Here is an 11,468-nt window from a genome sequence, read left to right on the forward strand (position 1 = left end):
AGATCTTAACTGACCTTGTAAGAGTTAGCAGTCTTAGCTCCACCATGGCTGCCGAGACATAAAGAGTTTCACCAGGGGGCAGCTAGGTGGAGCAGTGGATAGAGCACCGGCCTTGAATTCAGGAGGACCCGAGTTCAAATCTGATCTCAGACACTTAAGACTTCCTAGCTGTGTGACCCTGGGCAAGTCACTTAACCCTAGCCTCAGGGAAAAAAAAAAAAAGTTTCAGCTGGCGTAAAAAAAGACCTGAATTCAAATCCAGCTGGGTAACTCTGGACAAGTCCCTTTAAGCCTGCTTCATTTCATTATAGAACTTTCCTTCCAGGGTTGTTGAGACAATTAAATGAGATTATATTTGTAAAATGCTTAGTACAGCACCTGTTTCCTTCCTTTTCTTGTCTATGTCCCAGCTTTGTATCTATTGCCAATTTGATTACAAACAACCATCTAGCTTTTATTCAAGGTTCTGATTAAACAACATAGGAAAATACACAAATAGATGCTAGGGCATTACAAGAGGGAGCCAGAGAACTCTTTCCAAGCTAAACATAGGCACTTACTAGTGATTATTCTTTAGGGTCAGCTATTCCACTACTGCCAAATCCACCTAAGTGTACTGCTGTCTAGCCTACGATCTCTCCATAATATCCACTTATCATGATTACCCAGCAAGTAGGGCAAAAATCAAGGGGTAAATATCCACTCTCTCTTCTTCTGGTTAAATTATAAACATTTGATGAAGGTGTAATCCTAAGCATTCAGCTATAAATTATTTTCTTTCTCTTGTTACGTTTTGATGGGTTTCTTCTACTTCCCAATAGCAAATCTGACAAAAAGATTATTGGCTGAATGCTGGATTAGCTTTGACCATCTATCCGTTTCCAAGGCAATTCCAAATCTGTACATATTCTTTTTAAATTGTCCCTTCACCTCTAGCATGCTCTTATTGAAATTAGAATAAGAAATGCATACAGACATACTCATTGTAACTCTGATACCAAACAACATTTAGCAATGATGGCACTGATATTGTAAATGAACTCCACTAGTGTGCTGGTAAAACCCTACTATAACCTCCTTGCCCTTGCAAACAGCATGGTCCAAACTAGGCTAGAGCCCTGGCACCACTGATCCCTAAGTGTCCACCTGTTTGCTCTCCCCTTTATAGCACTGTTTCTTGGGAACTGTTCTCCATAATGATAAATTCAAACATTAGATAGGCCTTTAGAAAATCCCAAATTAAAATAAATATTGCCACTCAAAAGTTCCCGGTGTCAGTCTTTTTTCCTAACTTTGCAGAAGTGAAACACCTCAGCAAAAGAAAAATATATTAATATGAAATGATGGATTGTGAGAATGGGGAAGATCCTTAGAAACCATCCACTCTGGGGCTCACATTTCAAAGATGAGTAAAATGAAGCCTGGAGAGAGAAAGTTACTTGCTTACAGTCTTACAAGTGGAAAGTGGCAAAGTTTCCACCCTAAGTTTTCCAACTCCAAAAAAATAAATAAATAAATAAATGTGTTTTATTATTATACCTCACTGGGTCTATTGGGGCAGGTAGGTAGCACAGTAGGTAGAGTCCCAGATCTGTAGTCAAAAAGATTCATCTTCCTGACTTTAAATCTGACCTCACTTACTAATTGGTGACCCAGGGCAAGTCATTTAACCCTTTATCCCTCAATTTCCTCATCTATAAAATGAGCTGGAGAAGGCAATGACAAACCACTCTAGTATCTTTGCCAAGAAAACCCCAAATGGGAGTCACAAAGAATCAGACACAACTGATTCTACAAGGTCTAAAGTTTTGTGACGCCATCACCTCTTTTAAAATTCACCTCCTGACAAGACTTTGCTCAAATGTTTATCATGAGGGATTCCTAAGATTTTTGTTGGGGAAAAAAAAAGGCCAACTATCCTGACTGGTGGTTGTCTTAGTCACTACCGACATTTAGGCCTAGATTCAGCCATGATTTCCTTCCATTCCCAACCAACACACTTTTCTCCAAGGGCTTGTGACTGACTATAACCCTTTCATGTCTCCCTTGTCCTTCTTTCCAGTTCAGAAACTATAATCAAGATGACTCTGTCATCGCTTCTAGAAAGGGCAATTCTACCTCCTCCCCTCCTGCTCTATTCAAGGCAGTTATGAGGCTAGGCCTGGAATGGAGAAGAACTGGATACAAATCTAGCACCTAGACACTTACTAGCCCTAGATATTTAACTGTGTCTGCCTCAATTTTTTCAACTATAAATGAGGATAATAACTGAAATCTATCTCCCAAGACTGTTGTGATAATCAAATGAGATATTATTTGTAGAGCACTTAGTACAATGACTGGCACACAGTAGATGGTATATAAATGCTATTCCCTTCCCTTCATCCTACTAACCTAACCATCCCTTTAACTTTCCAAGCCAAAATATCCTTCTCTGCCCACTACCTTTCTATATGTGTTGTCTCCCCTTTTTAGAATGGAAGATTCAAGCTTTTATGACTGATGTGGCAAATAATGAAGACTTAATAAATTTATTTTCAATTCATTCCCTCAGTAGGTATGTCTAACTTCCCCTTAGGCTCAAGACTCTTTATATTTACTTCTTTACAAATTTTGCATTTATTTGTAAATATGTAATTTCAATTCAACATTGGAAGTAGGAACTGTCTTTGTAATGCTAGTTTTTATTAGCATAGTATCTGGCACTTAATACATGAAATATCAGGGTACGAAGAGCACATCAAAAATAAGTAAGGGACTACAGCAGCCAGAAGTTCTCTGGAATCAACCAGGTTATTGGGCTTCTCGTTGTGTCTCATCTATGCCCTGATCAGTCATTTTCAGTTGTATCCAGCTTTTCATGATCCGATTTGGGGCTTTCTTGGCAAAGATAGTAAAGTGATTTGTCGTTTTTTTCTTCAGCTCATTTTACAGATGAGGAAACTGAGACAAAGAGGGTTAGTAAGTGTCTGGAGGCTGGATTTAAACCCAGGAAGATGAGTTTTCTTGACTCCAGGACTACCTACTATGCCACCTGGTTGTCCACAGCATTGATACTTTGTCAAAAAAAGACTACTATCTCTTAAGAAGTCAATGGACTGAAGTTGTCTCAGCAATGAACAAACCCATGAGGGTATTTGTAGCCACTATGCTAGGACAACCCAAGTGATAGCTTGACTTTCACTATGTACAGGTGATGATTTTTGCAGCCTTTAGGAGGGACCTCTCTATCACACTTGTTATTGTACCAAGTCAACTAACATCCTGGCCTCATCTGCCCCTGCACACTCTTTACTGAAATGTTACTCCCATTTTCATTTGCCGGCACTCACCTCCTTCTTTAATTTCTCCTGACATTTTGTACATCAAATTAGGGAGTTTCATAAGAAGGAAGAGAGCACAGCACATCGCCTTGGCAACAGAGGTCAAAAGAACTAACAAATGGTAAACATCAGAAAAGGAGGGTGCGCAGGCTACAAAACAACTGGTGCCAGAAATTCTCAAAGGTCATGCGTATGGTGAAGTTTCAAGCCACCCCCAATGCCTGGACACCCTTTCTACTTGCTGTGAAGAGACAAAGAAAAAAATATATACCCAGAACACAGATGATGAAGAAAGAAACAAAAACACAAACAAATATATGGAGGGAGGGAGAAAAGGAGAGGGAAAGAGAAGTGAAAAAGAGAGAAGAAGAGGAAGAAGAGGAAGAAGAGGAAGAAGACGAAGAAGACGAAGAAGACGAAGAAGACGAAGAAGAGGAAGAAGAGGAAGAGGAAGAAGAAGAATCAGAAGAATCAGAAGAAGAATCAGAAGAATCAGAAGAAGAATCAGAAGAAGAGGAACAAAGTAGATAGACAAATAAGCGGGGAAGTGATTCTTTAAAATTTTACCCATCACCTCAAAAAGATTATAAAAGGTAGTGATTTGTCAGCCTGTTTTTTCTTACTACAAGCGTCTGATTCACTTGAGACTGGAACTTCCCTTCCCTTGCCTTCATCTAATTTTCTGTCTAATTTTCATTACAGCTGAGTGTTTCACAGTGCTCTGTGTTCCTAAATATGGTGCCATGAGACAAACATTTCAAAAGCAAAATCATAAACTTCAGAAGCCAAGCAGGTACTAATCTGTTTTAGAAAGGAGCAAATGTTACCTCACCAAAAGATTATTAATCAACTTCCACAACTTCCAACTTATCCACCTGATCCCAGGAAGTGAGTGGTCAGTCATCCAAGCTTCTCCACCTTAACATGGGCTAATGGAAAGATTTTCAACATCATTTTCTAAGATGCTACATACTACTTAAAGGAAGAAAATGTAGGAAGATTCTCAAAACCTTGAATAGGGGACTATGTCCACAGAAGAAATAAAAATAAGGATTTCAACATCTGAAGTCTTCAAAAAAGAAATCTTTTCTCGACCCAACAAAAAGCACTGAGGTCAATGTAGAGAACTTGGGAAAGACTGAAAACATGTAAAACTGAAGTGTTATCTCGAATGAAACTTCCTGAGGTTACTGAAGAGACAAGATTTCAAAAGTCAGCCATTAGAGAAGACTCAAATGTGTAGCAACCTATAACGAATCTCCTCAAGACCCAAGTTCTACTTTGGGCAATCAATTCCTCACCACACCATTACCATTGGTAAAGGTATGGAGGAACAAAAAAAGAAAAAGGAAAAGGAAAGGAAAAATAAGTTTGCATAAAATCTATCTTGCAACCCTCTCATATACCACTGCCTGGGTTGGCAGAGGCAAAGCAAAACAAATCCACAGGAAAACCACCCCAAATGGTAGACTGCACCAGCAGACTCCCAGGTCTCTTTGCTCCACTTGGTTTCAGAGGTGAGAAGCTACAACCCCAGGCCAAAGAAAGGCTGTTCTAGCAACTTGTTTGATGTGGGAATTTCAGAGACTCAATATGCAAGTGGTATAGTAAACAGAGAATTTGAAGCATCATCACATGATTCCAAATGTGAATGATAAAATCTATAACACCTTAAGCCAACAAACATTTCCTATACTACTATAATGTAGTTTTTAAAAAAGTTTGTTCCACAGACCAAGGGAATATTCATATTGAGTAGTCTTTCCTACAAATGATAGCTTCCACTCCCTACCCCTTCCCAAAATGTGGTATTTATTTGACCACAATGAAAATAAAGTTACTGTTGCTTTTGCCTTCATCAAGAGCAGCATCACTCTCAAGAGTATTTAAAAAGTAAACCTTTTATACAAAAATAGGAATTATCCAAATACTTCAAGGTCCTTCGGAAGAATCAGATTTCAGTTTAAAATCTAGTTAGTAAATATTAAGCATGGATGGATACCTAATCCTGGATTTAATGTTAGTATAAGCATTTATGCACAAAACCTAGGAAAATTACAGTTGGTAAATTTTCCAGGGGCAATGAGTTTTCCTTTGACTAAAAACTATGGTCAACGATTAAGCTTCCTTAGATATAAATGTTTAAAGGGGGAAGGGGGTATCTAATTTGAATGTTTAAAAAAGAAAACAACAGTTCTGAAGTTGTTTCCTGAAAAGCTCCAGTTTTAAAGATCCTATCTTCTAGGAGCATCTCTAGCAGATCCATCTCTTCCCCTCTTTCCAATCAGTTTTCCAAAACACCCCAAATTTCATCCACTATATATGGAACCCAGCAACAAGATTCTGAGAGATCTGAAAGGACCCCTCTTACCTTTGCATTAGGAGCTAACTGCAGCTTTAAACTTCAGATTTTCACCTTTGCCCCCCACAAACAGGCTAATGACATTTACCCAAAGGACTCACCCCTTAATTGCTCCCCTCTATCCTCACCTACTCAAGGGGAAAAAAGTGCCACCCACATCCTTCAAGATCATCATCCCAGAAACACCCACTTCAATGTCACCCTCCTAACCCAAAATTAGTTCTAAATTCATCCATCACACTCTTTCCCTCCTACCCAACAAAAGTCCCCATGCCAACCCAATCCCAGTGTGCCCCAAAATGGGTGACCCCAGAGTGCTCCTAGAATGTGTCTACCCTCCCTCGAATCTCAGAAATCACAGCCCCCAAAAAGCGACCCTCTCTCTCCCCCTAACTTCCCATTCCCACCCCCCCCAAACCTTCTTCACTGCCTTCTGGGCAGGAGAGACTTGGCCTCTGGAGTGACAGCGGGACCATCGATTTGGGGAAGTGAAAGACTCTGATCTGGTCCAAGTCCCTCATTTTACAATTGAGGAGAAGAAGACAGAAAGAGGTGAAGTGATTTATCCAAGGTCACAGAGGCATTAAGCAGCAAAGGTGGAATCTGAACTCAGACCCTCTGACTGCCCACCCAGTTTTCTTTCACATGAATCTCTCCCGTTCTCCCTCTCGCCCATTTCCAAGTCCCTTCCTTCCTTCCAGCCCTGCAGTCTCCCCATCCTACCCCCCAGCCGACCCTGAATTCCCCTCCCCCCCTCCCCCAAGCCCCCAGTCAATCTCACTCTTCTCAGCCCAGCCCAGCCCTCTCCCCTCCCTCAACCGATCCCCCCCCTCCATCTGCCCTGGCCCCAGCCCCTTCCCCTTAATCTCCCTATCGGTGTCAATCCTAACCCCTATCCTCCAGCCCCTCGCCCTCAATTCCGTCCCCTTCCCCATTACCCCCTCCGCCTCAATCCAATCTTCCTCCCCTGACAATCCCAATTCAACCCCCATCAACAGCCCCCTGCCCCATTTCCCCCCCAGCCCCTTCCTCTCAGCCCCATTCCCAACAATCACAGCCTTTCCTCTCAAATCCTTCGACTTTTCTCCCACCACCTAGGTCAATCGCAGCCCCCTCCCCCATTCCCGCGCGCCCCCTCCCCCATTCCCCTAGTTAATCCCGGCCCCCTCCCCCATTTCCCCCGTTCCTTCCAGTCCCTCCCGTGCCCTCCCCAATCCCCTCCCCCGCTGCCGGGGCGGGGGTCGAGGGCAGGCCGCAGCAGGCGGGGACCGAGGATGGGGGGGAGAGACTGGTTCCGGGCCCGGGCCGGGCAGGGGGTGTGAGGGGCCGGGGGTGCCGCGTCCCGTCCCGTCCCCCCGAGCCGCCCTTACCCGCCGCTGCTGCTCCTCAGGCGGGGCCGGCTCAGCTACCGGAGCGAGCGCTAGGACGGAGGAGGCCAGGGGGGTGTGTGAGGCACAAGGGCAGCCGGGAGGCGAGCTGGGCGGGCGGGAGGAGGGAAGGAGGGAGGGAGGACGGAGGGGAGGCCGCTGCCGCCGCCGCTGCCGCCTCAGGCTCCCACCTCCGCTGCAGTGCAGCCCAACTCGCCCGCGGGAGAGGGAGGGGGAAGAAGACGGACGGCCCGTTTCGCCAATCAAAATGCGCAAAATCCGGGAGGTTGGGGAGAGAGGCAGAGGATGGGCGGGACGAAGAGCAGCCAAAATGTTTGACTGCGTTCTAAATGAGAGGCGGGGCTAGTGGGGGCGGGAGGGCGGGTGCCGTGAGTGACAGGGCCCTCCGGCAACGGGTGAGCTGTGAAAAACCTAGTGGGGAGGGTTATGCAAATGAATCTCATTGTTATTCAGAGCCGTTACTGACCGAGAGATGCTAGGCCCGAGACTGAGGGGTAGGAGGTGGTCGGGAGTGGGAGCGACGCTGAGGTGAAGCCCCGAAGCCAGTGGCCGGAGCCAGCAGTGTCTTCGTGACGTCAGAACCGCGTGTTGGAGGCTCTGGGGCCGGGTGGGGAGTTCGAATCTCTATTACGGGATCGTAGGTTCGAATTCTACCTCGAGCCCGCTTTGTTCCTGCCCGTGTTTCCGAGGCAGGAAGCTGACCTGTCATTCTGCACCGCAACGTGACGTAGCGAGCAGGGCTGGGGAGTCGGAACCGGCGGGGCTGGGGTTGAGTCTTGTTTCATTTCTTAACGTTTTGAAGCCCTTTCCAGCCACGGGACCTTTGCCCCTCTCTGCACCCCGACGTCCTAATCGGGAAAATCAAAGAGCTGAGCTAGAACGCTGCCCTGTAGCGGGTAGCCCTGCGCCCGGAGGCAGTTCGCCTCAGTCTCCTCCACTGTAAAATGGGATAATAGCGTAATCCTGGCGAGCTGGTTGTGAGGGCCCAGCGAGACACTAACACAGTGCTGGACACGTGATGGGTGCTTAATAAATGCTTACACACACACACACACACCCTCCCCGTTCCCGGGCTTCATTCCGTGGTCCTGTATCGGAGACTGAGGACCTCAGGGAGCGCCTCAGATCTCCGTGCTCCCTCTGTTGGCGGAGGCCCGGGTTCCCGTCCCCATCAAAGCCCGCTGCGCTCCTGTGGGGAGAACATGAGCCCTCCGACTGGGCAGCCCGCGCCAGGCGCTGGGAGCCAGCCCTGATCGCAGCACGGCCCGCCGGCCGAGGAAAGGGCCCCGCGGCTCAACGTGCTCGAGGATCCTAAGCGGCGGGGGCGGGGTGGGGGAATGAAGGGAGCCGGAGAGGGCGTCCAACGCACTTCGCCATTGATTATTAACTGCCTACCACGCTCTGACAGACCCGGGAATCAGGTCCGTCCGACGCGTTCCACGGGTGACCCGGACAAGCCTCCAGGCAACTCTAAGGAGGCAATTTGCTGATAAAGTGCAGCTTTACACGGATGGCGGGGGGAGGGGAGGAAAGGGAGGCACCTGTTGGGAGGAGGATTTGTGGAAGATTCTCTCCCCGGTCCGGGCCCCGGTGCCCGCTGGAGACAACCCCTCCGGAAATAACCCGGGGTCAGGCGGCCAGAGGGACCAGGAGCCGCTTTCCTCCGTGGGAGACGGCGGCAGGGGGAAGAGGAGGACTCCCGGGGGAGCTCGGTCTCCTTGGCCTGAATCCCCCTCCTCTCTCTCTGCCTCCGATGGCTGAACGGCGGGCAGCTTGTGCCAGCTACAGGAAGGTCCCCTGCTTGGGACCCGACTTCTCGTCCCTCCCAACTCAACCTGGTGAAGCAAGTCTCTGGGCCTCAGTTTTCTCACCTGTCAAATGGGAACGTTCAGTCAGATAATCTCTAAGATCTGCCTACTAGCACTCCTTCTGGCTCCAATTTTCTTTAATTCCTGCAGTCTGGTTATTTTGTCCTGCCTAGAGTGAGGGGGGTGTGGGGTGTTGAAAACATGATACAGCAGAATAATACTTTACACATATCACCTCATTTGATATTTATAAAAATTATCTCTGCGTGATCTTGGAGAAGTCAATCTTGCTAGGTCTTTTCTCATATGTAAAATAATAATTATCATAATAGATTACATTATACAGTACCTATTAATAATTCGCCATGCTATACTAAGCACTTTATTTGGGGGGGGGGGTTTATGTGTTTACGTCCAGGGTCACACAGCTCCGTAAGACTCTGATGTCGGATTTGAACTCAGGTCTCCTCCAGTTTGTTTGCCACCTGGCTGCTCCTATGATTTCATTTTATGAGATAAAAAAGCTAATGGCCACATTGGACTGAAACTTCAGAGGTCTCTTCCTTCCTAGATCTATGATCCTAAGGCCATCAGTTGTGAGGCTTCTTCATATGCTGTTCCCATAGTGGAGTTTCACTGAGCCATAAAACACTAGGGATGTCTGTGTGTGTGTGTGTGTGTGTGTGTTTCATCTGCCTGCCCAGAACCATCTCCCAAGCCCCCACACTGCACCACCCCCAACCCCCACCCTTTCTATATCTCTCCCCTCATAACAAGATTTTTTAATTGGTGCTTTTGGTTAGAAGCTCAATTTCCTATTAGCAGAGATGTTCAATTAGGGCATCCCAGAATCCCGGACCATGGGCTCTTCTTTTTTGAGGCTACGAAGCTAGTGAAAAGTAGAACAGATTAGCAACTGGGAGGCCAGAGTTCCCTTATCCTGGCTTCTCCACAAGACTGTCCAAGCTGGCCTCTCCCATGGCACCTGACTAGCATGGCACTGGGATGAGCTATAGCAACTATCAGTAAAGATTCGTTGAATGACTGAGTGTCTTAGCTTTACCACTGACTCACTGTTCAACCTTGAGTTAGTCCTTTCTCCAGTTTAGTCAAATTGATCCCTCTAATAGTTGCTGAATATGCACTTATTAAGCACTTACTGCGTGCCAGTCACTAAATACTGGGGATTCAAAAGAAAACAAAAAAATAAATAAATAGCAGAAAAAATGTCTGTCTTGACCTCTAGAGTTTTGAGAGATTGTGTTTGTATTTCTTCTTCCCTGAGTCTGTCTCCATCAGAAGCAACGACCCTGGAGATTGTGTTATGGTCTGAATCCCCTAGATTTGGCTTGATTTTCAGCTGGACATTTTATAGATTCTATCAACTGCTGCCACTATCAGAACCCTCACCTTGAAGCCAGGCCCATGGATACATAGGGCTCCCATAGATCCCATAAGTCCCAGTTGCTTGGGATGGGGCTGAGGCGGAGCAGCCAGGGGGAATGTTAGGATTCTTCAAACTACAATTGAGCTTCTCAATTTCTCCCCAAACTTCCTTCAGGATCCCAAAGCTTCTTTCCTCTTCTTTTCTTCTTCTTCTTCCTCAAGGCTCAAAATTTGCTCCCAGGAAATGTTTAGGATGTCTCTGAGGGCTTGGAAATCATTCTCACCTCTTTTTCCCTTAGTCCTGTTTCTATTTTTCTGATCCTTACTGTCTCCTTTAGTCCAGCCCCTCATCATCTTTTATCTGGGCCACTGAAACAACCTCTTGACTGCATTGGGAGAAAGGCACAGAGATATATAGGCAACTCAGGCCCCAAATCAGAGCTGCTTCATTAGGGTAGTAAGTTCTCCATGGCTGGAAGCAGAGGTTGGGGTGACCTTGTCTGGCATGCTGTAGAGGAGATTTTCACTAGAAGATTTAACTAGGCAATAGTCAAATAATAACAGCTGACACATCCATGCTGCTCTGAGGTTTCCAAAGGCTTTTCCATACATGCTCTCACTTACATCTCATAACAACCCTGTGAGGGAAGTGACTCTTCTGGATCTGATTTCAGACTTACTGCTCCCCACACCAACCACTCACCAAGCTTACTGCCTTCTCAATATTCTTAAGGCTTCCCTTTCATTTCAGAGTAGACCACCTATATGGGCCATTTTAGTGCAGTTGATAGCTGATAGTCCCAGTATCTTTCTAGCTCTTGATTTTGTGGCCACTCCCAGTGCTGGGGGTCTATGACACAGAACACATTCAGAGAGATGAAGCTACTGAGAGACAGAAAAGAGGGAAGGAAAGAAGAAAGGAGGGGAGGAAGAAAGGAAAGAAGGAAAGGAAGTTGGGAGGAAAGAAGGAAAGAGAAGAGGGAGAAAGGGAGGAAGAGAGAAAAGGAGGGAAGAAAAGAAAAGGAAGAAGAGAAGGAAAAAAGAAAAGAGGGAGGAAAGGAAGGAGGAAAGGAAGAAAGGAGGGAAGGAAAAAAGAAAGGAAGAAGAAAAGGGAAAAGAATGGAAAAAGGAGGAAAGAAAGGAAAGAGGGAAGGAGGAAAGAAGGAAGGAAGGAAGGAAGGAGGGAAGGAAGAAGAAAGGG

At 46.1% G+C, this 11,468-nt stretch overlaps 1 protein-coding gene across 2 annotated transcripts in view; it reads right to left on the bottom strand.

Annotated features, from left to right (window-relative positions):
* GNG7 (G protein subunit gamma 7) overlaps window positions 1–7,637 on the bottom strand; it is a 375,778-nt gene extending 368,141 nt beyond the window's left edge. Inside the window, exon 1 of one of the 2 annotated variants that reach the window (XR_012488404.1) lies at window positions 7,056–7,271. The gene's annotated coding sequence lies outside the window, so the exon portion shown is untranslated. Of the gene's footprint in view, window positions 1–7,055; window positions 7,272–7,539 lie in introns of those variants that run through there. The other variant, XM_074304294.1, reaches the window with a different exon arrangement.
* Window positions 7,638–11,468: the final 3,831 nt, after the last annotated feature.

Source organism: Sminthopsis crassicaudata, chromosome 1, assembly GCF_048593235.1.
Source record: "Sminthopsis crassicaudata isolate SCR6 chromosome 1, ASM4859323v1, whole genome shotgun sequence".
In the NCBI taxonomy this organism is placed as follows: Eukaryota; Metazoa; Chordata; class Mammalia; order Dasyuromorphia; family Dasyuridae; genus Sminthopsis; species Sminthopsis crassicaudata.